This window comes from Lontra canadensis, unplaced genomic scaffold (assembly GCF_010015895.1).
Source record: "Lontra canadensis isolate GAN:19392208 unplaced genomic scaffold, GSC_riverotter_1.0 scaffold34, whole genome shotgun sequence".
Classification (NCBI taxonomy): Eukaryota; Metazoa; Chordata; class Mammalia; order Carnivora; family Mustelidae; genus Lontra; species Lontra canadensis.
In genome coordinates, this window is record NW_022631028.1 from 12,070,308 (window position 1) to 12,095,348 (window position 25,041).

The window sequence follows — 25,041 nt, forward strand, 5'->3', positions numbered from 1 at the left end:
AGTAAGAGAGGAACAAAATCTTAGTAAAGAGAGAAATAAAATCTTAGAGCCAGAATCTTCCTCAGAAGCTTCCTAAGAGCCCAAAGAGGTCAGAGTCCCCCAGCATTACCAGCTGCCCTGCTTGTGTACACAAAAATGTGGAGGCAGGAAGATGAGAGTGGCTCTCTGAAATTGTGCAAATTATGCATTGTTTGTGGTAAGACGGGCCCCTCTGTAGCACCTTTCCTTATGCAAAGTCAGGTGAAGGGGTCTGACTTGATTCTTTGAACAGGTTGATGTGCCTGAGAGATGGGACCCTGGTAATGTGTTCCCTGAATCACTGGTGGACTTCCTGGCCTGTAGCTGTGTGGCTGTGGGCAGGGCAGGAGATATCTGGGGAGTGGTCATAGGAATGGGCCAGTGGAGCAGCTCATACTTTTACCTTTGGATCCAGCAGGGGTGCATGCAGGTCTATAGATCAACTAGACCCCGGAGTAAGTGGCTGGTTGTGAGCTCTTCTTGAGGGTGCCTCCCCTAAGGGGGTTGCTAAGAGTGCCATGACACTCCGGGACGCTTTGGGATCATTCTGGGATCAGGAGTGAGGGGAAGACATAGGGTGGGAGGGGATGGCGGTGAAAGTGCCTGGGGCTGGTGCAGCGGCTGACCCAACAGACAATCAGGCTAGAAGTGACAGTTATAATTCCAAGATGCTACAGGAAGAGGAAGAATAAAACAGGAGACTTCATTCTTCTCCTCATTTAATAAATTCCATCCACCCTTAGTTCTGGACAGAAATGAGGAAGGAGAGAGCATTTTGAATCAGCCTAAATTTTAGTGATAAAAAGTGACATGAGGCTTACGGAATGACAAGATATCATAGAAGGATGGGAAAGGTGAATTTGGCAAAAGAGTGTTGAAAGCCACATTTGATGAAAAAAGGGAAATCATTTCAGGCTAATGCTCTACCTGAGGCGAGGATCCTTGATCAACCAATTTCAGCGGGATTGGAGAACTCCATGAGGGCTCCTATTTTATTTTCCCTGAATGTCGACCCTTGTGCCCACTGATTATTTCTAGCCGGTCGTAGGCAGAGAGGTTGTCAGGGAGATTGCAGAAACCTGCTTGATACATTTACCACATGGGAAATTCTCATGAGATGAAATGAAGGGAATTTGTGAGGGTAGAGAAAAACTGTCAAGATTTTTAATTTTGAATGGACATTGGCATCCAGTGAAGCCAGGGATGCAGAGCTGCAAAAGCTGATACATTCATGCTAAGCTGTGGAAATCAGGAAACATGCGATATGGTTATCTGACAAATAGATTCATAGGAGCAGTGGAGAGAGGAAAGGGAAATCAAAGTGAACATTCATGAATGTGGGGAGGAGTATTGTGCATTGAGCATGCATCCTGCTTCTTCCTTTTAATATGCGTGCTGTGTTTGAAGCCCTCTTATGAAAAGTCATCTTTCATGTTAAGTGGCGATCATGTTTTTGTGACAATTCTATTTGGTAGTCATATCTCTAGCTATTAAAAATAGCATTGTGATAAAACCCTGTTTTGATATCTGCTGACTGACATCATATGGTAGATGTTTTCTGCAATGTAGCAGGATTTCAACAGAATTGGGGAAATGAAGTTTTTATACTCCTAAATAGCGTGCATGTAAATAATTTTACCAATTGCTATGAATGCAGGGAATTCTTATATTTATTATTTACTTTATTAATGGATTAATGAAAATTAATTTTCATTGTTTTTATGCTTTACCATAATATTGCTACTGTTATTTAAAACATGTTTTCATTATACAAGCACATGTATGCAATGTAAAAAATATTGTGGGAATTACTTATGCTTTTGAAAGTCTCAGAGTGTGTCTACATTTCTGTTATAGTTGTTGCTGTAATTCTCTTATGACGTTGCTCTTTGCAGAATTTGCACAGACTCTTCTGTACTCTTCAAGTCTTAGTACAGACAGACATATTTCCAATTCATAATTTTGTTTGTTTTTCTTCTTATCCACACACTGTTCTTTGTCATTTCTGAATGGACTTTATGATCTTCTTCCAAGTCCTAGGTTTAGTAATGTGTGCATTTCTAGTTCATAAATTTTAAGCCTTCTTCCATTATCCTTTTCCTCTTTCCTCTCAGAAACATTTCGAGAGCACAGACTTCTTTTGTTACAAGGCACTATTTTTTTGGTTCTGTGGAAATACGGAAGATGAATTGGACGTGGATTCTTCCCTCGTGTAGCTTATGTAGTAAGTTAGTGCATGAGCCATGCCACTTTCAATGTCCAGTAGCCCTAAGCAAAAGAGAATTTTAGGTCTCATAACTAGAAAGACTGCAGAGTTGTTTACATTGTGGAAACAAATTACAAGATCAGGTAAGAGTTTATATTGAAATAGTTCAAAAGCAACAGTCAACATATTTTGTGGCATAAGTTCCAAAGATGAACTGACTGCTGGGCTTCTACTCCCACGCTGATCTGTCCTATCATTCATTTAGTCATTCTTACACCTTTTACTTTCTGAACTCCAGTAATTGCCAGGCATTTGGCTCTGGGGAGATAGAGGTAAGTAAGACAAATTTCTGTCTTTAGAGGAGTTATAGTCTAATATCGGGAGGTAACAAACAGCCCAGCCAATAAAGAGGTAATAAAGTGTCTGATGGTGATAACTTCCTATTAAGTCAAAGTGAGGACATGGGCCATTGTTAGACAGGCTAGCCAAGGAAAGCCTCACGAAGTGGTGACCTTGGATCAGAGATTTGAATGACGGGCAGCTCTGTGAAGATCTGGGAAGGAGTCATTCAAGTGAAGGGAGCAGCAGCTGCAAAGCCTGTAGGAAAGCAGGAACTTAGCAAATATTCTAGAGACAGCAAGGAGTTCATTGTTTTCTGTTAGTTTTTGTTTTTGACTGGGTTTAAAATAGTTAGAATTTGCTCAGTGGATTTTTCATGGCCAAAAAAAAAAAAAAAAAAGAGTTTGCCCCTCCTTTGAGCATATTACTGCACCCTCTGAAAGTGGTTACTTTGCACCACCCTGGCCAACAGAGAATTTCTCGTCTAGGAACCTGAATCAATGTGTTTTTGGTTTAGTTGTCTCCTACACAGGTATTTAAGCTCTTTAATTCCCTAGAGGAAATTACCATTCCCAAACTTAATTACTTCGCCTCTGTTACCTCCTTTTTAAAAAAAAAAAAAAATTATTTACTTATTGGAGAGAGGGTAGAGAGGGAGAGGAAGAGGGAAAGAATCCCAAGCAGACTCTGTGCTGAGCAGGGAGCCACAGAGCTCCATTTCACAACCCTGAGATCACGGCCTGACAGGAAACCAAGAGTCAGACACTTAACTGACTGAGCCCCCCCAGGCACTCCTATTATCTCCTTTAATGTTATACAGGAGCTGGGTTCTTTAGACCTTTATTGTTTTACCATTAAGTGTGATCAATATTGGCTTGGCGCTAAATTCAGCATTTTCACATTCTTCCCTGTCTGTTCCTTCTCCTATTGCTTCTGTGGATAGGAAAAAAAAACAAAAATCACATATGTTATGAAATTATCATGTCCACAAGTTTGAGTTCAAGTTTGTTTTCTATCATAATAACTCCTTTAAAAATTTAGCCATGTTAATATGGATGCTTTTTATTGTTAAATTATAATCTTCATGCCTATATTTAAACTAGAGGTGGCAGGTGGAGAGATGGTAACATGCATAGATGTGTCTCCTAACTACTCCTTATTACTCTTGCCCATATTGTAGTTCTCCATACTGTACCCAGAGAGTCTTTCTGAAACAAATCTGACCACACCACCTTTCTGATTAAAATTACTTTCTGTTTCTTTTTGGGTAAAGACAAGCTCTTTACATGATTTACAAGGTGTCAATAATATGGACCAGGATCAACTTTAACCAAATTCACCCTCTCTTTACCAGTTCCCATACACTGATCTTTTCTCCCTCACACTCTCCAGGCCCTCCCAACCACAGAGCCTTTGCACGTGATCATCTGTTCACTACACTTTCTTCCCTCTTTGCTGAACCAGCTCCTGCACATCCTATATCTCATGTCAACGGTAACTTCACGAGAGTCATCTTTCCTAGGTAGATTAGTCTTCTCCCTCTAAAATTATACCACTTGCCTCTCCTTCTTAGCACTTATCATATTTTCAGCTTTAACTTTATTTGCATGAACATTTAGTTAGTGTCTGTTTATCCCATGTGAATGTAAGTTTCATGGCAATTGGAACAATATCTATATTTGGTTATCATTTTATCCCATGGTTTAGCCCAGGGCTTGGCACATGGTAGGTCCTTAATAAATGTTTGTGGTGTAAAGAAACAAAGATAAATGAGTAAAAATAAATGTAAAAATGAATGAATGTCTATATCAGATCTACTCAATAAAACTTCATTCAATGATGGAAATGTCCTATATCTGTAATGTCCATTATGTTCATCTCTAGCCCCATGTGGCTGTTGGAGTACTTTCCATGTGATTAATGTGACTGAAAAAATAAATTTTAAATTATCTTTCATTTTAACTAATTTAAATTTAAATAACTATCTGGCTAGTATACATATATACCATATACATATATACTAGTATACATATATACCATAGTATACATATATAGTATATGTATACATATATAGTATGTATATCTAGTAGAGTAGCTAATATACATATATACCATATCATAAAGGACAAATCTAGAAAGAGTGTGATATCACATGTAATTTCTAATCCCTGTAAAACATTGTGCATTCACACACACACGCACACACACACACACGTTAATATTCAAACATATTACTATTTCAATATAAATATGTTTGCTTAAGATAAACCATCCTCAAATTAGAACGTTCAAAACTATTAAGCCAACTAAGGCTGTCTTTAAACAGAACAGATATGCCCACTATTTAGACAAGTTAAATGAGAAAAGATGTGACTTTCAAGTTAATCTACCTACAATCCTCTAAACCCAGATACTGCACTGGAATTTCCTGCTATATTGTTAGTTGCAATTTTTTTACTCTAGTGTGAGTTGGGTTGACATTTACATCACTAAATAATTCCCTTCTTTAAGCAGCACATTGTTTGGTTTCTCCTAACATGATTTTGAAAATTTAAATAGAATAATTTTGACCATTTTCAGGAACATTTAAGACATCTGCAGTTGGAAAATTGCTTCCCACAGTTTGTGAAGTACAAGGTATATTCTGTCTTAATCGATGCACAATTTTTTCTTGTTTCTTTTATTTGTATGAGGATTTACCCAATTTGATAATATGCAAGAAATATTATTAATGCTATATTGACTTCTTACACTTTCCATGTATAAACCACTGTGATCTTTGCAGTGTCTTCATTTTCATTCTGGTGGGCCATGCACATTGCTTATCCTCAGCATTTTTATGAAATAAGAAACAGTATCTTCCATTTCTAAGTAAGCAATGTAGACAGTGAGTTCTGTTAGCATGGACTCTAGTCTAGTCTTGTTCACCACTGTATCTTCAATGCCTCCTGGCACTAGACTTATAGTAGGCATTTAATTCTTAAACAACTTGTGGGTTGGAATTATTCTGTCCACTTACTAATGATGAAACTGCCCCTTAGATTGGAGAGGGTGTGGGAATCAGTGACTGCCCAAGTTTACATAGCCATTGAGTGGTAGGGCTGGGCCAAACTCTTAATCATTGTGTGACTTATCATCTAGTATCATACTAACATTATATGGATTTATTTTTCTGTATCAAAATGATTTGTTATTTAAACTTTATATTCATTGGTCAGATATCCATTGTCAGCTTGAAAAAATAAATCCATAATGTATAGGACAGAAGCAGATATCCTTCTTATTTTCCAGTTATATTATAGGTACTTTTAACATATGTATTATTTCTATTGCTGTGTATTGATGACAGCCGTGGTTTATGAAAAAAATTTTTATCTCTGTGAAAAAAAACCCATGTCTTATAAATTATTTTAGTTGCTATGTAGAATGACAAAATTTTGCCCATCATAGTGAAATACTTAGTACTTTGCTGCAGAGAGAGCTAGCAGATGGTTTCTAGGATGTCGCGACAGGGAACAGTGGATACTTAGGGACCACTTGTTTGCCTTTTTCCAGTAGCCTTTCTTTAGAGACTTTCTGGGAGGTTAGGGAGGGAGAAGGGAAGAGTTTAGCTTGCCTAAAAGACAGTTGGGTTTTAGAAAGTTGGTGGTGTAGTACAACTAAAGGAATCCAGTGACTCCATTTTCTTTGACCATGATGTTTAAATAAGAGGCCATAGCAAGAAAGAATGGGAGTCCGAAGGGAAACCTCATGCCTGGAAAGTCTGTTGTACAATGATGTGGGAAGGACTTCCATAGCATCATGGAGGTTAAAGATGATGGACTCTGGTCCAATTCCAGAGTATGTCACTTACCGGCTGTAGACTTGTTAAAATGACCCTGTCTTCTCCGTACCCACATTATCTCATTTGAAAGTTGGAGATATTAATAGTACCTATCTTATAGGATTGTTATTATTAAGGTTAAATGAAGTGCTTGTAAAGTTCCTAGAGCAGTGTTTGGCACATAGTATTTGTTATATAGTATTTGTTACACATATTGTCATTTTAGGAAATCAGTTTCTATATATGCTAAATGCTTACTGATCTTAATGTATTGGACATCTGCTTAGAAATTGAAGGGTATTATTTTGTAATTAAGGTATTCACAGTCCTACAATTAAATGATAATGTCCACATGCTAGAATATAAAGGAATTCTAGAGAAAATTTAAGTTGAAAAAAAGCAAAATAAAGAACCAGGAGTTAGCTTCTAGTGCCCAGATTGTGAAACCAGAGTTAATGGTCTTTATCTGTATACACACATAACATTAATACACTTAATTTGTCCGTTGGCAGAAGAACATAGCACTGAATCCTGTGTAATTTCTGATTCTCTACCACGTTTATAGTCACATGTTCCTTTTATCCTTTTCAGGACTAACAATTGCCTGCTTTTCAAGCTGTAATCATTATACTTGTGATTTCTCTTACCTTATACTGTGAAAATTATGCAAAAAAGTTGCAGTCATAACTTGCATTTTGTTTTTATATTAGGAATTCAAAGAAAATAAATACCTTTGTTTATGTGACTTTATTTCTAAATGTGAAATTTGCCTATTCTTCCTTTTCCCTCTTTGCTCATTTCCTCCTATTATCTTTGACATGGCATTTGGAATTGATATAGAAAAGGCAATTAACTCAGAAGTCAGTAAAGGAAGCTTGTGACACATTTATTTATTATATGATGCAAATGTTTTGCTTTGCTCTTTTAACATCTATCTTTTCTATAACAAAGAGTTTTACAGTTACTGTTTCCAGAATTTACGTTTTTCCATGCAACGTAATTATGAGATTTAGTTACAGTGTGGGCATTAGTGTTTTATTTTGCATGGTACAGCCATAGTGTATGTGTGTGTGTGTGTGTGTGTGTGTGCACGCCTGCGCACTCTTGTGCTGCGAAAAAGCATGTTTGCTCCAGTACTTCTTCAGCTCATGACTGAAACCCTTGTTTTAATTCAAGGAAGAAATAAAGAGCTCTTCAAAATTATAATAATGGATACTTTATTCATCTTCTCTGTGGAAATTAGTCCAGGAAGCAAATTAAAGTTACAAGAGTATCCAAAGCAGAATTATTTTTGCTTAACTGCTACATATTTGAGCCCCACCTTCTATAATTTTAACTTTCTCCACATTTTCTCGGGGGGGGGGGGGGGTGTGGGGAGGATGGTTTTTCTTATGGCCCTTAGAAGATCCCACTGAAATCATTTACTAGATGTTGCAGTTCGTCCCACAATCCCCACTGTGCTAAGTGGCAACTATTCTGGAAGCTGTCATGTTTGGAAAATACCATGATACCACGAGTTAATTTCATACCTGTCATGAGATCTTTGCATGAGATCCCAGGGGGCCTTTCAGTGTGTTGCAGTACTGCAAGCCATTCGTTAGTTCCTTTCAAAGCAATGACCCATGGCCAAGAGATCTTGTCGCAACATACGGCGACACCTGTCACTAGGTTTTGTGATTGGCATAAAATTAACCTGTTTTCCTCTCTGATTTGCTGCTTTTTTATAAGGCCCATAAAAGGGATGAGAAGAAATTGTATTTGGAAGCAATTTATTGTAGCTTTCAAGAAACATAATGGTAGATTTGGGATATTGGAGCTAATGAGTAGATAGACCATTCCTTGCAGAGGTACACGCACAGTTTTTCAGTCAAGGTAATATTCTGTGAAGTTCTGAATGGCAGTCTGCAAATTTCAGACAGGAAAACGTTTCAGTATTTGAACTTCATCAAGGATTGGAACAAAGCAAGGAATGATGTTGTTTCAAATCTTGTGGAAGAAAAATCCGGGAAGCTTGGGTTTCAGATATGGGCTTGTCCTTGGTTTTCCATGGTTTCAAGCAATTTGAAATTCCTCTGATTTCTCACTATATATCTCATGCCCAGATCTTACTATTATTATAGAGGCATGCATAAGATGGACCTATAGAATAACAACCTTATTTTAAAATTTTATTTTTTTATTTGATAGAGATCACAAGTAGGCAGTGAGGCAGGCAGAGAGAGAAAGGGAAGCAGGCTCCCTGCTGAGCAGAGAGCTCCATGCGGGGCTCAATCCCAGGACCCTGAGGTCACTCCCTGAGCCGAAGGCAGAGACTTTTAACCCACTGAGTCACCCAGGTGCACCAGAATAATAACATTTAGAATTATGACAGATACCTGAGAAAAATAGATCCTTAGCAATTTAATCAGTTACTTTTAAGAATAATACAGAAGAAAATAGGCAGCCACTTATCTGTGCCTTTCCACCTCAATGAAACAGTAAAACTCTATTGATCAAATAATTTTTCCATGGAGAAAGTATCTGGTTCTATGCATTATCATATTTTTTGATCTTCTTATACATCTTTAGTTTCTTAAAATGTATAGCTATTGTCTTTCCCTCTTCTTGATTAAGTGCTGCTTAGATTCTGTGAGTTTTAATATCCAAATACAATAAAGAACAAAGATGGATTTTAGTCTTTTTTTTTTTTTTTCTTTTTCTTTCTCTCTAGAAATTCTTATGTCTAAAGGGTGCTGTTCTCCAGTCTGGACTGGTTGCTCTGTATTCTGGAGTAATCAATTTTTCCTGGCATTTCTTAAATGGTCTTTATTATTCAGTGAATTCCCTTTGAAAGTATAAACATTAGTCCTTGTTGTATGGCCTTAGAAATTGATGGCTGTTGTTCTCAAAGGATGGTGGACTTGGGATGATTGAAAGTGCAGGGCAAAGAGCTGAACTAAAACAATGGAATCAAGAGAAGATGGTACTAGAGACAAAGAGAGAAGAGGACAGCAATTGTGAAATAATCTGAAGTAGGGATTGGGGATTTAAAGCCTGCTTAGACTTGATTAATAGACACTGCAAAAATGAAATGCTGAGCCAAGGGGGAAAAATGCACTTGAAAAGTCCCTTGAAAATGTGTTAATGCCTGTACTTAGCAAGCATTTTTTTTTTAATATGGAGTGTAAAACCATTGCATGAAAATATAGATTTTTTTTCCCCCACATTGTCCATTTTTTTTTTTTTAAGTGCTGATTAGGGTTATTTTGGAATAAAATCAAGTTTCTACTAAACAAAAAATAAAAATAAAAAGATCTATACTGATACTGTATTGGCCTTAAGGCATATCTTTGCTAAGTGAGGATCAAGATAAAATGTAAAAATAAAACAACATGTTTAAAAATGTTATTCATATACTAAAGGTATTTCTTTTAAAGCTAGAAAGAGCAATGGCAGTTTGTACCTAAATGAATGGGAGATTTTGCAAGCAATGTTCAAAAGACTGCCGTGTTGACATCTTGTATCTGAACCATTTTCCGACAAAACATGTCAAGAAAATTAAAAAGCATTCTTCTTAAAAAACGAAAGCAATTTGTGACAAATAATTTTATTTTTAAGGGCAAACTGAGGACCTACAAAATAACTTAAGTAAACATTAAAATGCTGAAACATTTTTATTACTGATAAAGCTGATTTATAATTGCTTCTGGTATGTTTACTACATGTGAGCAGGATCTGACAAAGACACCTGAATCAGTTTAAAGGTGAGCATTTAAGAATGGGCACTAGGGTGAAGAGTCAGGAGGTTCCAATACTATAACCATCACCTTGACTATAATCAAGTACATCACTCTTTTTCTTGTAAGTGTAAATCACTTTTTTAATATGAGGAGTCAGTGAAGGCTAAAGAGATGAACTAGAACTTTTCTTTGTTGGTTGGAGTTTAGTTCAGTAAATGAATTTAATGAATACTCTTGTCTTATGAGTACTAGAATGGAAACCTCTCCTCCCTGGTTTTGTGAGTTAACTATTAGTAAGTTCCCCTGTCAACACACACGCGCGCGTGCGCGCGCACACACACACACATAATTGGCTAGATAATTTTCCAATTAACAATATCACAGTCTCTAACCTAGCTGTTCTCAGCTGGGTTGCTTGTGTGCCCCCATCCCCTGAACACCTGACAATGAATAGAGATAGTTTTGATTGTCATGACTTGGGATGACAGGTGCTGCTGACCTCTCCTGGATAGAGGTCAGTGCTCCTCCTAAATATCCTAAAAGGCACAGGAGATCCTCTCACAACAAAAACTTATTCAGTCTAAAATTTGAATAATGTTCATGGTGAGAAACTCTGCAGTCATTTTAGGTAACTTAATCTCCCTAGTTTCTCAGTGTTTCAGAATTATTCCTTTTTCTACTTCTATACCCCAGGAAATTGCCAAGGAGCTTGGGAATTTCCACGAATCAGGAGTGCAGTGGATGTGAATATTCAGTCTTGTGGTAGCTTGTAGTTCCTTGCTTGCCTTCAGGACAATCCTTTGACATTTACGTTTAATGTCAGTCACCCAGTTATGACCGCCACCTCTTATAGATCGTGGGACTGGTAAAATTGTGATCAGACTGGTTCTTCCGGACTACCAGGGTCCCCAAACCCTCCTGTTTTTACTGTCCACTCAAGTCTTGCTCATGCTATTAGGCCTCTGTCAGTCTTGGCGACATCATCTATCCAACTCATCATTGGAGTCCTGTGATGGTTCATCTTATGGGTCAACTTGTCTGGGCCATAGTGTCCAGATATTTTGTCAAACATTATTCTACATGTTTCTATGAAGATTTTTTTTTTTTTTTTAAGATTTTGTTTATTTATTTGACAGAGAAGTCACAAGTAGGTAGAGAGGCAGACAGAGGGGAAGGGGGAAGCAAGTTCCCTGCTGAGCAGAGAGCCTGATGCAGGGCTTGATCCCAGGACCCTGAGCTCATGACCCAAGTGGAAGGCAGAAGCTTAACCCACTGAGCCACCCAGGCATCCTCTGTGAAGATATAATTTTGGATGAGATTAACCTTTAGATTACGGACTTGAAGTAAAGCAGATTTCCTTCTGTGATATGGGTGGGCCTCATCCAATCAGTTAAGGCCCTAAGAGAACAGAGTCTAACTTTCCCCGAGGAAGAAGAAATATTCCAATGGACTGCCTTTGGAATGAAATTGTCATTCTTCACTGATTCTGCAACCTGCTAGCCTACCCTGCAGATTTTGGATTTAAAAAGTCTCCACAGTTGTGCGAGATAATTCCTTAAGAGAAACAAGAAACCTCTTTCTCAAGGCTGCCTATATAGTGCAGTTGGTTGGGTGTCTGCCTTTGGTTCAGGTTATGATGCCAGGGTCCTGGGATCGAGTCCCATGTTAGGATCCCTACTCTTCAGGGAGCCTGCTTTTCCCACTTCCTCTGCTGCTCCCCATGCTTGTGCTCTCTCTCTGTCAAATAGGTAAAATTTAAAAAGAAAGAGAGAAACTTCTTTGTGTCTCCCTGAGTGCGTGTGTGTGTGTGTGGGTGTGTGTGTGCACATTTATGTACAGATAGATATAGATACACACACACACAAACACTCAGTTGTTTCTGTGGAAAATTCTTATTAATAAAGGTCTGTTTCATCTTGGTACAGTAGCCCTGTGGCTTTTATCTTGAGCAATTCCTGTGTTCTCCCACAGAAGTCCATGGAAACTTCTGGACCTCTCTAAGGCTCCCATTTCTTTGTTGATCTTCTGCATAGTTGTTCTGTCTATTATTGAAACAAGGTATTGATTTTCAACTGTTATTGTTGAATTGCCTATCTCTCCCTTCATTTTTTTCAGTTTTTGTTTTGTGTATTTGGGAGCTATGTTTTTAGGTAAATTTGTTTATAATCATTGTATCTTTGTGACTGACTTTTTACCATTATAAAATGTCCCTTGTTGTCTCTAGTAACTTTTTTTTTTTTCTTAAAGTCTGTTTTGTCTAGTGATAGTATAGCCACCCAAGATCTGTTTTGGTTACTTCTTCCAAGGCATACATATTTTTTTCCATCATCCTGTAAATATCTTTGAACCCAAGTTTTTTACTTTAAAGCAGCACCTATTTGGGTCATATTTAAACTATTCTGGCAATCTCTTTAATGTAATTATTGATGTGATAGAATTGACATCTATTATTTTGCTTTTTTCCCTACATGTCTATATTTTTGTTTTTCTGTTGCTGTCTTTCATTTTAAATATTTTTCTAGTATATCATTTTATAGCTCTTCTTTTTCTGTTATTAAATTTTTTTTCTTAGTTGTTATGCTGAGGATTACAATTAGCATCTCACCTAAAACAATCTAGTTCATATAAATAATGACTTAACTGAATAGTATATGGAAACTTTTTTCTTTTCTTTCTTTTTTATTAAAGATTTTACTTATTCATTTGACAGAGAGAGAGAGACAGTGAGAGAGGGAACACAAGCTGGGGAAGCAGAAGAGGGAGAAGCAGGCCCTCACTGAGCAGGGACCCAGGTGCGGGGCTTGATGCAGGGCTTGATCCCAGTACCCCAGGACCACGGCCCAAGCTGAAGGCAGACGCCCAACAACTGAACCACACAGGCGCCCCCTAGAAACTTTTTTTCCAGTATATCCATTGCCTCCTGTCTTTTGTGCTGCTTTTGTCATACCAATTGCATCTTTATGCCATTGTTTTTCATCATATAGGATAAGAAGAGAGTTACAAGAAATGCATATAATGTTTTTTATATTTCTGTTTACTAGGGTTCTTTATTTTTGTGTGTGTGTAGATTTCAGGTGAATGTCTAGTTTTCTCTCATTTCAGGTTGAAGGCTTTAATTTTTTTTGTAGGGCAGATATGCTAGCAACAAATTCCCTTGGTTTTTGCTTATCTGGGAATGTATTAATTTCTCCTTAATTTTAAAGGATAGTTTTGCAAGACATAGAAATCTTTGTTGACCACTAGCACTTTGAATATGTTATTCCACTGAAAAATACAGAAGACTTTATGGATTTGCATGTCATCCTTATATAGAGGCCGTGGTATTCTTCTCTACATCATTCCAATTTTAGTATATGCGCTAGTAAAGTAAGGATTTTGGATCCCTCCATACTACAATAGAAATGAGGAAAATTCAGAAGAAGCAACCTCTGTCCTTCTCAATATAACTCCTGCCTTTGCTGTTTTTACCCTATTTCATTGAATACACTGCATTCATGGAATATAGCACCTCTTCTAAAAAACACAAGATTTTTTTTCCCCCATCCATTGATCTAAGGGATAAGTCCCACTATTTAGGGCCTCTGAGTGTTTTCTAACTGGCTCTGCTCAAACTCAAAATTTTGATTTCAGTTTTCTTCTTCCTCACATACTGTAGTAACATTCCTTCCACATAGTTAATACAGATCTCACTTGACAAGTGATTTTCATTTATGGAAAGGAGACACATGCCTTTTATTTGAAGGAAGACATTATTATATTTATTTCATAGCACACTTAACTAAACCCTGGTGACTAGTTCTCACTTATAGCCATGCTATTCACAAATGTCATTAGCATTAAGGAGAGCATGTGATGTAATGAGCACTGGGTGTTACATACAACTGATGAATCACTGAACTCTATCTCTGAAACTAATAATATATTATATGTTAATTAATTGAATTTAAATAAAAAGAACACAAATATCATTAGCATTTAATGCCAAAATTACCATACACTCTCTCCCCAATGTTAATTGTATCTTATTAACATAGTCCAATATTTTATTATTTAAAAAGAATGGGGGCGGGATACCTGGGTGGCTCATTTGGTTAGGCCGCTGCCCTCGGCTCAGGTCCTGATCCCAGGATCCTGGGATGGAGGTCCACATCTGGCTCTGTGCTCAGCTGGGAAGCCGGCTTCTCCCTCTCCCTCTGCCTTCCACTCCCCGTGCTTGTATGCTCTCCCTCTGTGTCAAATAAATAAATAAAATCTTGAAAAAAAAATCAAATAAAAAATAAAAAGTAACAATTCTGTGGGTACATGATTAGATGATAGCAAGAGTTAAGTTTCGTGCAATTAGCCATCATATGGTTTTAGTCTTACACAGTGTTGGGATTATCTTTCTACTTATGTATGCACATATATGTCTATGAAGTATCCATCTATCCTTCCATCTAGCAGTCTAGCCAGCCAACCATGTATTAGTCAATCTTTATAATACATTTATAACATGTCTTTTTCCTCACAGGAATTCAATATTAGCATGTGGTAGTTGTGTAAGAAATAAATAGGTGTTAAATACGTATGAGGAGTGAAAAATAGTAGAAAGTGGTGGCATTATTAAATGTTGGACTGGATAATTCCTCTTCTTTAGGAGATGATCCTGTGCAATGTTGGAGCCTTAGCAGCAAGATCCCTGACCTCCCAATGGATGCCCGTATTACCTTCCCAGTTGTGACACCCACAGAACATCTCCAGACATTGTGAAATACCCCGTAGAGGGAAAATCCCTCCCTCCCTCATCTGGTTGAGAATTACTGGTAGAAAAGCATCCCCCCCTTTTTTTAATCATAATACACCTATTCATAAAAATTATTGTTTAACAGTGACTAAGGATGGGGCTTATTATTTCATAAATTAACGTATTTACATTTGTGTTTTCCAGGTCTTCACTCATTCACTCATTGATCTACTCATATCATTCAGTAAACATTTATTATATACCTATTATATGCCAGGTACTTTACTGGTTTACAGGTTACATTATGGAAATATAAGTCCCTGTGGGGCATACCAATTTTGGAAATAACCAGAGAGGGTGGGAGGAGTTCAAATAACTAAACAAAAGATATCACTAATAAATGTTTGGTTGATAATCACACACATAGTTGTAGGGGAGTGACTGGGGTTACACCGCATTAGTGGACTAGCAAGGACTCTGAGGTGGCATTTCATGTGAGCACTGAGTAGTAAGAGGACATCAAAGCAAAGAAGTGAATGAATTATTTATTCATGTTGACTTATTTTTTATGGCAAACAGACTTTATTATGAATGTGAAGAGATGAGCATTTTTTGGCATATTGATGTACTTATCTACCATCTGTATGTGAACAACACTGAAGTGTTTGTGTAGAAATCATTAGGAATTGTTCCAAACTAATTGCAAAGTCCAGCAAATTTTTTAATGAGAGTATATAGTTCTATCAATGTAGTGTTTTCATTGCTTTAAGGATACCATGACAAGCGGACTATAAAAACCAAATATAAGATATGCAGGCCTTTAAATATCCCATGTGTCAAGAACTAGGAGTTATTAAGAGAACACAACAAGTATCATTTCTACCTTCACAACTTGTCACTGAGGAGATGGGCATGACCAGAAAAAGCTACTCAAAGGAAAATCCTGACCTGAAATCAATATTTAAAAGAAAGATGGGAAATGATTTTCATCTTAAGAATGTCTCCTCTTAGGTGCCTGGGTGGCTCAGTGGGTTAAGCCTCTGCCTTCGGCTCAGGTCATGATCTCAGGGTCCTGGGATTGAGGCCCGCATTGGGCTCTCTGTTCAGCGGGGAGCCTGCTTCCGCCTCTCTCTTTGCCTGCCTCTCTGCCTACTTGTGATCTCTCTCTCTTTCTCTGTCAAATAAATAAATAAAGTATTTAAAAAAAAATCTCCTCTTAGGGCACCTAGGTGGCTCAGTCGGTTAAGTGTACAACTCTCGGTTTCAACTCAGATCGTGATCTCATGGGTTTTGGGATTAAGCCCTACTTTGGGCTCCATGCTCAGCTCAAAGTATGATTAAGATTCTCTCCCTATGTGCCTCAGCCTGCCCCAACTCACATATGCAGACACTCACTTGCTCACTCTCTCAAATAAATTAAAACAAAACAAAACAAAACAAAACAAAACAATGTCTCCTCTCTCTAACTTCAGTAGATTCAAAGACATTACTCAAACCTTTCTAATTTTTCTATAAATTTGAATTAGATTGAGACACCCATTTTAAGGTGGGCGTAACAATATGGATAATTATATGCATTTGTGGTAAAAAACCCTATAAACTTCTGAGTATGTAGATACATTTATAATTTTATTGGTAGTAGATAATGAAATTAAATATAAAATACTACAGGACCTATGCTGTCATTCTTTGACCAATCACAACAATACAGTTTGCTGTATATATATAAGCTCATGAATGTTTTCTGTATACATAAAAATCCTGAGTAAACCATTTGGCATATACTTGGATTTTAAAAGTAGATTTACCTATCGGAAGTAAAAGTCTGTTTACAAGGATGATTGAAAAATTAATTAGAATAAGGGTTTCATTATCAGGTCTTCACCTTTTATGCTAGATTCTGGATCAAGTCAAAGCTGCAGCTGTAAGTCACACAGTTGTTGAAAGGTAGAATTCTATAAAAGGAAAGAGATTACAAAATTACAAAATAAGGTAGTTTTCGTTTGATGAAGACATCATTACAGCTGCGTGAGTTGGGCATTCCAGTGAACTTTGAAGAAGCCCACCATCTTCTCTACAAATATCATTGGCCTTTAAAAAGTAGTGTCACCAGAGAAGCCAAAGTAGGTTTTTATACTGCTGTTAAGTAATCAAGTACAAAGTTCAGCACAGTGAGATGAATACAGGGAGCCAGACTAGGTAATGATTTTCATTCTTTCCTTAATATTCCTTTCTACCATAGTTGAAAATCTCAAAGGTCCAACTGTACTCTGGAATACAAGCCTGACTCCCCCACAGCAATGTAATCTTGGACAGATTATCTACACTCTACCTCAGTTTACTCAGCTGTAAAATGTGGATAATAACCCTTGTCTTCTATGGTTGTTGTAAGGATTAAATGCAATATTATATGTAACATACATAGTACATAACCATTGCTTGATGAATCAACTGATTCAATTATCATCAATTGTTATGATTAGCGATTATTATCAGCAATGTTTATTCCCTCCAAAAGTAGCTTAAAAACAATTACAACAACAAAACCCCCAGGGTTTTCCCATAGCTTCAGTTGTTGCTGCTAATTATGAACAAATTGTGACTCTGCCTTGGTGTTTGAGGTAGGAAAGAAAAACAGTTGCCGTGGGGCGCCTGGGTGGCTCAGTCGTTAAGCGTTAAGCGTTAAGCGTCTGCCTTCAGTTCAGGTCATGATCCTGGGGTCCTGGGATCCAACCCCGTATCGGGCTCCCTGCTCTGTGGGAAGCCAGCTTGTCCTTCTCCCACTCCCCCTGCTTGTGTTCCCCCTCTCTCTGTCAAATAAATAAATGGAATATTAAAAAAACGAAACCAAAAAAACAGTTGCCATGAGAGGGGAGCCGTGTTTCCAGTCTTGTGATGCTATCGTTCAGCTTTCCCCAGTATGGTTGTTTCTGGTAGTTTTTTCTTCCCACTTTTATAATGGAATGTAATTAGAATAAACAACAAAGTTTATAGTGGACATAATTTATAGAATTCATCACTCCCTTTTTCGTAATTCTGGTTCCAGCTTAGATATTTCCATCTAAGGGAGGCCTTCCTGAGTCCCCTTTCTGAGATAGCCACGCACACCCAGTGCTGGCTATAGCACCCAGTTGGTCTCCTGCTTGGCAGTTAAAACAATTGCTTTTTTTTTTTTTTTTTTTTTAATTTATCTTTCCTTTTCCCCCAGCATTGAAGTGTAAATTTTAATAGGTCAGTGACGAAGTCTATCTTGTTCCTCACTCTGGTCCTGGACACCTATAGACTCTCAGTGTATAGTAGGTGTTGATGATCTTTTTTTTTCCTTCAAACCATAATTCTCCCCGGGCAGATTTACGTCTTGGATTATCTTCTCCTGTTTTTCTTGTATCTACTTGTGCAAGCTACTAAAGACGATGTTGTGGTGGTAATATGTTGTAATGGGGATGTGCTTCGGGAACAATGAAGGAGTCATCTCTTGGTGATCTTAGAATCAATCCTAAAATTTCATCTACAGAGATTCTAATTGCCAGTCTTTGATTTGATATAATTAACCCTTTAGATTACATTTATAATACATGGAACTAACTGGATTTAATAAGAATCTTTATTGGTGTCTTTTAGCTGGCTTTTTTTTTTTTTTCCCCAACTTGGATTCTGACTGAATTTTCTCCTCAGTATACAGATCAAAACAAACTAAATTAAGGTGCTCAAGTACATACATTTAACCCAATTTATGTATTTTCCAACAGAAAGTTGGTAACTACTTCAAGATTTAACCTTCATTTTCCATTAGATGGTAATGGTTTATCTAGTATCTCCTTTCCCTAAGTCTAATCATCATGTTTGATTCTTGGGAATTTTTGGTGCCAAACATATGTAGAATTTACATACGCAATTTATATATATACACACATATCAGTTTACTTACACACGTATATAGTTTACGATACAGCCATAAGGTAATTAGCAATTGGTTACAGTTTGCTGCTAATGAGGTCAAGGGTATAGATTTACTGTTCCTTAGGAGTCTGTTTTCTGGCTCAGTTCCATTTCTACAGATTTTTACCCTGACCCCTGGGCTGCTGATTCATAAATGCTGTCTGTCACTAGAGGAGGCCATGTAGGGGTGTGAGTGGTTCCCTGACAGCCCCGCACCTCTACTGGTCAAGGCTCTCAGCATTTTCCTGACACATGGCACGTGTGTGGTATGTTATCTTCCTATTCTCTTTATGTCAGGCTTTGTCCACAGGGATGGACATTAAAGTTTTTTTTTAATCAACAGGATCAGGAACATCATCTTTATAGAGAGAAAAGGCTTGTTATTCAGCATATCTTGAGACAAGCTTGGTTGTGAAACTGAGAAGTATTTAGTCATTGTGTTTCCTATATTCCATCCTTTTGAAAGCCTTTAATCAATATCTCTTCCATCAGAAAACAGATCAAATGACACAATGAAGTGTGATCTAGGGGAAAATGTGTGAATTAGAAGCCTAGGATTCAAGCAAAAAAAAAAAAAAAAAAACCCGAACAAACAAAAAACACAGACCATAGATAGTGCAATAGCTAGGTAGATAGACGACATCATTTATTTTTGCTTTAATTTCTTGGTCTTCCTTAAGAAAACACCATTCTTCATTTAAAAGGGAGTTGTGGAACAAATACACATAATACTTTGGGGATTAAAAATGCACTTGTTGCAAAGTTTATTTCTTTTTTCCCTAAAGACATGAAAACTTAGTATCCTATTTAATTCTGTAAATGTACTAATTAATAATGTTATTTAATCTTTGTGGTTTTTTTGCTTAATCTCTTATTGATTAAGGTAAAATAATAAATAAAAAAATAAAATAAAAAAAGTTTTATTCTGAAACTCAGAAATATGAGAGATGTTATAAAATCTAACTAAAAACAAAAACATTTACAGCTGAATCTCCTTATTCATGGTATTTATATTCTGTAATGTTTTCATAAATACTGAATGAATGCTGAAGCTTGGCTCAAAAGGGAAATACAGGGTTAGGTTTCTGTTAGCTTCTGGTCACAACATTCCGTCAGCTGATCAGTTCATAACCTTGTTTTAAGTGTGTTTTTGTTTAATGACACCTTATTTAATACATAATGTTTTATTCACTAACATTGGACTCAGGACCAACAATAGTATAACTCCTTCCTGAATGAAACTTGCTATAACTGTTTTCTCCACAAGACATATCATAGCCTTCTGGCACTTAGAACACAAGGCAGTGTTTCAACGATTCACTTTTAAAACAGCAAGCTATTTTAAATAGCAAAGTCACCAGTGAAAGGCATAAACAATGAGAAAAACAAAATAGACTGTGGAAAGAACACTCACATGCAGTATGAGAATTGAAAGAAGAAGGTGGACGATCACCATGTTTAACTTCAGCTGAAACAGGTTGTTAGGCAACTCGAAATTCCCTTGATCTCTACATGTTTGTATATAACCTTAAAAGTGCCTTGAGTACTGATGTGGGGGGACCAAGTCAACTTCAGCAACTAGGTAAATTTATACATATGGTGCCTACAAATAATGAGGACCAGCTGTATAAGCATTTTAGGTTAGAAAAAAGATTAGTTGCTCTTAGTCACTTAATGAATCAAACACCTTGGTTTAGTGTATCCTTTCTTCTCTTGATTTCTTACGGGCTTATTTCAGTGTCAAATTCTAATTAGTTATTCCTGACTAATACAATTTGGGAAGGAACCATGTCTTCCTCACTTTCTGCTTCCGGCCCCTGGCCTATTCCTGGAATGTAATAGGCATTCAATTAAATCTTTTCAGGGATTGTACATACCCCTTCTCTCATTTGTAAGAGGAATTTTGTGGAATCATTGTGAACATCAAATGCCATTAAAATGAGTACAGCTGTAAGCACACACAAAAATGTTAACTATGATGATTGTTGTAATTATTTTTAATAACAGTAATTCTCATTTGTGTTAATTTATAAATGAAACTGTATGGTTTCATGCATTAATACAGGGCCTTTTGTAAAAGGAAGATTGCCTGTTTAATACATGTTTGAAATTAATAATAAACTAGTGGCTCCCTTAAGGCAAGGACAAGACAAAAGATTTGTTAACAAATGAAACTGTTAACTTTGCAGTTAACAAAGAATGACTTTTGAATATTTTGGTCCCCTGGACATATAAACTGTAACCTTATAGCAGTATGAGACACATCAGCCTAGTTCTGTTTCCTTATTTTTATATATTTACCTGCATTTTTCATTTTTGCGCTCAGTTGCAAAAGAAATGGGGGAAGTACCTATACAGTTTTCCTCATGTTGATTTTGGTCTTGTTTTTTTATTCTTTGTTCCTCACAGAGAATTAAATATCCAGCAGTGGGAAGAAGCCCTACCATGCTGGCCATACACTTGGTTTTCTTGTAACAGTGGTTTAGGACCATCAGTATAAACTTACAGTATAAATAATTTGGTTCATGCAAGCAGTCATGGAAGAAAAAAATTCTGAACGTCGATAAATGCAATTACCAATATATAATTATTCTTCAAATAGGAGATTTTTAAAGGACCTTTTTCTTCTTTTTTGAAATGTTGACTGATCTGTATTTGCACTGGCTGCCTTAGAAGTGTTCGGTCTGTGCTTTTTCAAAATGATTGTCAGCAAGCATAATGAGCCTTGGACCCATCCGGTAGCTTTGCTAACATATGTCTGTAGAAGGATTTTTAACATCCTGCTGACTGTGCTGGTCCTGTCGAGCCTCACAGCAGGAAAATTGTCTTTTGCAGCTCAGCTTATGAATATAACCTTTGCATGTTTGGAAATACTTCTTCTGAGGCAGGATTTATACTTACGCCTTGAGTCCAAGTGCTTATTTTGGTATCAGTGTTAAGCAGGAGAAGGAAGAGCTGACAGTGGTTCACCTTGTACTTTTCATTATGTTAAAACTATCTGTTATCCGTGTCTCATTCTCTGTTGCATTTACTACTGTATATAAAGCTCTGGAAATGATGAAAGTATTCCATGTAAGTTCACATGCCAGATATGCTGACTCTGTATTTTAAGTACTGTAAACATATCTAAGTGGCAGACATATCATTTTCATTAAAAATGCGTAAGTCAGGACCATGAAGGTTGTGTTGTTACTCCAAACAGGGCAGCTGTTGCTTGAAGGGGGTTCTAATCTTTTAGGCACTGAGGGGCTATCTATGGTAAGTGTATATATTTAATCACAAAGTTTTCCTTGCCCCTACCATAGACTCATTTAATTTGCTATTTTACTTATTTAGGCATTCAGTATATCCTTTTAAAATAGTTATTTTCTAATAATAAAAGTATTATATTAGAAACACTGTCTATAGCACCACAGTGGAAATTAATATAGCCAACATAATTAGTAAGCTTGATTCCTCATGCCCCAAGAGGTAAATCTTGTTAGGGGGAAAAATTGATATTCTTACCTAAATGAAGTACCAGTGCTTTTTAATGATTATTATCAACCTGATTTATGGGCTTGTGTTTATTGATTAAGTTTGGATATAAATATATAGATAGAGCACAGTGCTTTAGGTTAGTTTAGAAAGTAAATATTGCATTTCCTTTAAGTAATGAACTTTTGTGAAGTTATTAAAGTTTAGAAATGCTGAGGTCGTAGTTATAAAAGAAAACTTGCTTAGCTGGGAAAGAAGTAGATTGGATTCTCAACCAGCTTGATACTTCCCTGTTTTTTTGGAAAAAAAAAAAAAAGTGTTTATGTAAAACAAAACAAAACAAGGCCAGTACATAAATATAGGATATATATTCAGGAATCAAAGATCAAGCTGAATATGGTCTTTTTTTTTTTTTTTTAAAGATATTATTTATTTATTTGACAGAGATCAGAAGTAGGTAGAGAGGCAGGCAGAGAGATGGAGGAGGAAGCAGGCTCCCCGCCGAGCAGAGAGCCCAATGCGGGGCTCGATGATGCGGGGCTTGATGCAGGGCTCGAATCGAGGACCCTGAGATCATGACCTGAGCCAAAGGCAGAGGCTTAACCCACTGAGCCACCTAGGTGCCCCAAGCTGAATATGTTCTAATGTTTGTTGAGATGCAGGTAAATGTCCTGCATCTTTCACCCCCTTGTTCCTGTCAAAGATTCCAAGTGATGATTCTGGAAAAATGACTTGAAGACATCATTGAATACATTTGTGTGTGTTACATTGTACTTCCTACTGCTATTATGTGGAAAGGCTATAAAAGATTTTTAACAATAAAGGTTAGAATCAAGCAGGTTATTTTTGAGTCTTAACTAGAAAAATAAATTAATCAGAACTCCTATTACTCATGTAATATTTAATTGCATGTGCTTAGAAAAGCAAACTAGGATTACATTTTGAGTGATATTTGAAAAACAATGACCACATACAAAAGACAATTTGTTGTTGAAAATGGCACATTTTCATTCTTTATGGCTGGATAATATTCTGGTGTGTGTGTGTGTGCACATGCATGTGTGTATCACAGTTTCTTTATCCATTTGTTCATTGATATATGCTTGGGTTGTTTCTGTATCTTGGCTATTGTAAATAATACTGAACATGGGGGTGCATATATTCTTCTTTTTCTAAAAATGTGGTTATTATATTAGCCAAAGTATACCACAGTGAAAACTAATGTAGTCAACATAATTAATAAGTTGGATTCACCACATCCCAGGATGGAATGTATTTTTACTTTCAGAAGTGAAATTAACTAGAATTCAGCTTTCAGACTACTCACTGTGAAAATGCATGATAATATATGCCTAATTGGCATAAAATTACAGGTCATTAATTTATTCCTCTTTATTGGTTTAATAAACATTTATGGAATGCTTGCTGTGTGCCAGACACTGTCATGCCATTCTAAGATATTTTAGATTACTGTTATTGTAATTATACTTACTAAAATGATAATTTATAGACAGAACTTTGGCTTTTTTTCTCCTTCTTCCTTTCTGTCCTTCCTCCCTCCTTCCTCCCTCGTTCCTTCTCTCTCCCTCCCTTTTTGTTTCCTTCTTCTTTCTTTTCTTTCTTTCTTTCTTTCTTTCTTTCTTTCTTTCTTCTGTGTTTGCCATAAATATGATTCCACCAGTTCATTTTTGTTTACAAGACACAATTTGCGCTCCAATCCCCATTTTACATCTAACAGAGTGTAGAGACAAAGCTGGACTTCATGTATTTGGGGATGGGCTGTTAGAATAAGGAGGAACTAAAGGTCCATGCAGAATTACTTTCCTTACATAAACAATTACTGCACCATAAAGGTTAGGGTAGAAGTCAAAGAGCAAACAGCATTTAATTTGTGAGAGTTTCTAGTGCTCCAAAAGGACAGAAGGAGCAGCTGCTTAAACATTATTTGCCCTTTGACTAATGGGCAAAGGCACTGACTGGGACTTACAGGGGTAATACTTAAACAAAAGTAATACCACCAACCACCACCACTACCACCAAAAAACATATGAAAAAGTTGCTTGAAGTTATAATAATAATAAGAGATCATGGATGCAGAATTACCCATTGTTTTGTTCTTTGAATGTATGGATGTGGCAAAATAATTTTCCCTCTACTCTTCTAGGTTCTTGACTGAAAAACCTTGTAATAAAAACAGATTAACAGGAGAAGAAACAAACGTGAGTTTCATAACATGTATACCTTGTATATATGGGAGATACTCAGGAAAGTTGAGTAACTCTCCAAAATCGTCCAAGTCATCATCTTAAGTACCTTCTTTCCTTTAAAGGAAAAGAAGAGTTGGGGAAAAGAGGCGGCCTCATATGGAAGGGTACCAGGAAAAGCACAGTAAACAAAGGGTAGTTTGTTACATAGATTTAAGTTGTTGCCTTCTTATGGAGAAGAGCTTCTAGATTTAGAGTCTCCCCCCACCCCTTCCTGGTACAGTCAGGAAGACACCCTTACAAATGGAGATTTCCTTATAAATGTAAATGTCTTTTACAAAGGAATAACTCCAAGTTTCTCATATGCCTTCTGTTTCTTAAAGATAATAAGCCTATAGTAATCCTTCTGCCACTGAGGCGTATTTTAGCTGACAAATTCTACTTCTCTTCAAAAGTAACTTTTTTTTTCCTTCTGTTCTGAATCATCCACTTCTACCAGGATCTCTAAATAAAAATGTAAAGAGAAATCTTAGGCCTATTCTAAAACAATGAAAAATAAATTATCTGCCTTTGGGTATGCAATTTGAATTGGA

General features: G+C 36.8%; 1 protein-coding gene and 1 non-coding gene across 11 annotated transcripts in view; one reads left to right on the forward strand and one right to left on the reverse strand.

Annotated features, from left to right (window-relative positions):
• The window catches only part of CHL1 (cell adhesion molecule L1 like), a 207,008-nt gene that overhangs the window by 72,535 nt on the left and 109,432 nt on the right, over positions 1-25,041 (forward strand). The window lies entirely within an intron of this gene.
• On the reverse strand, positions 13,373-13,475 carry LOC116873626. The gene has a single exon (XR_004383866.1). It is a non-coding gene; the product is annotated as a U6 spliceosomal RNA (small nuclear RNA).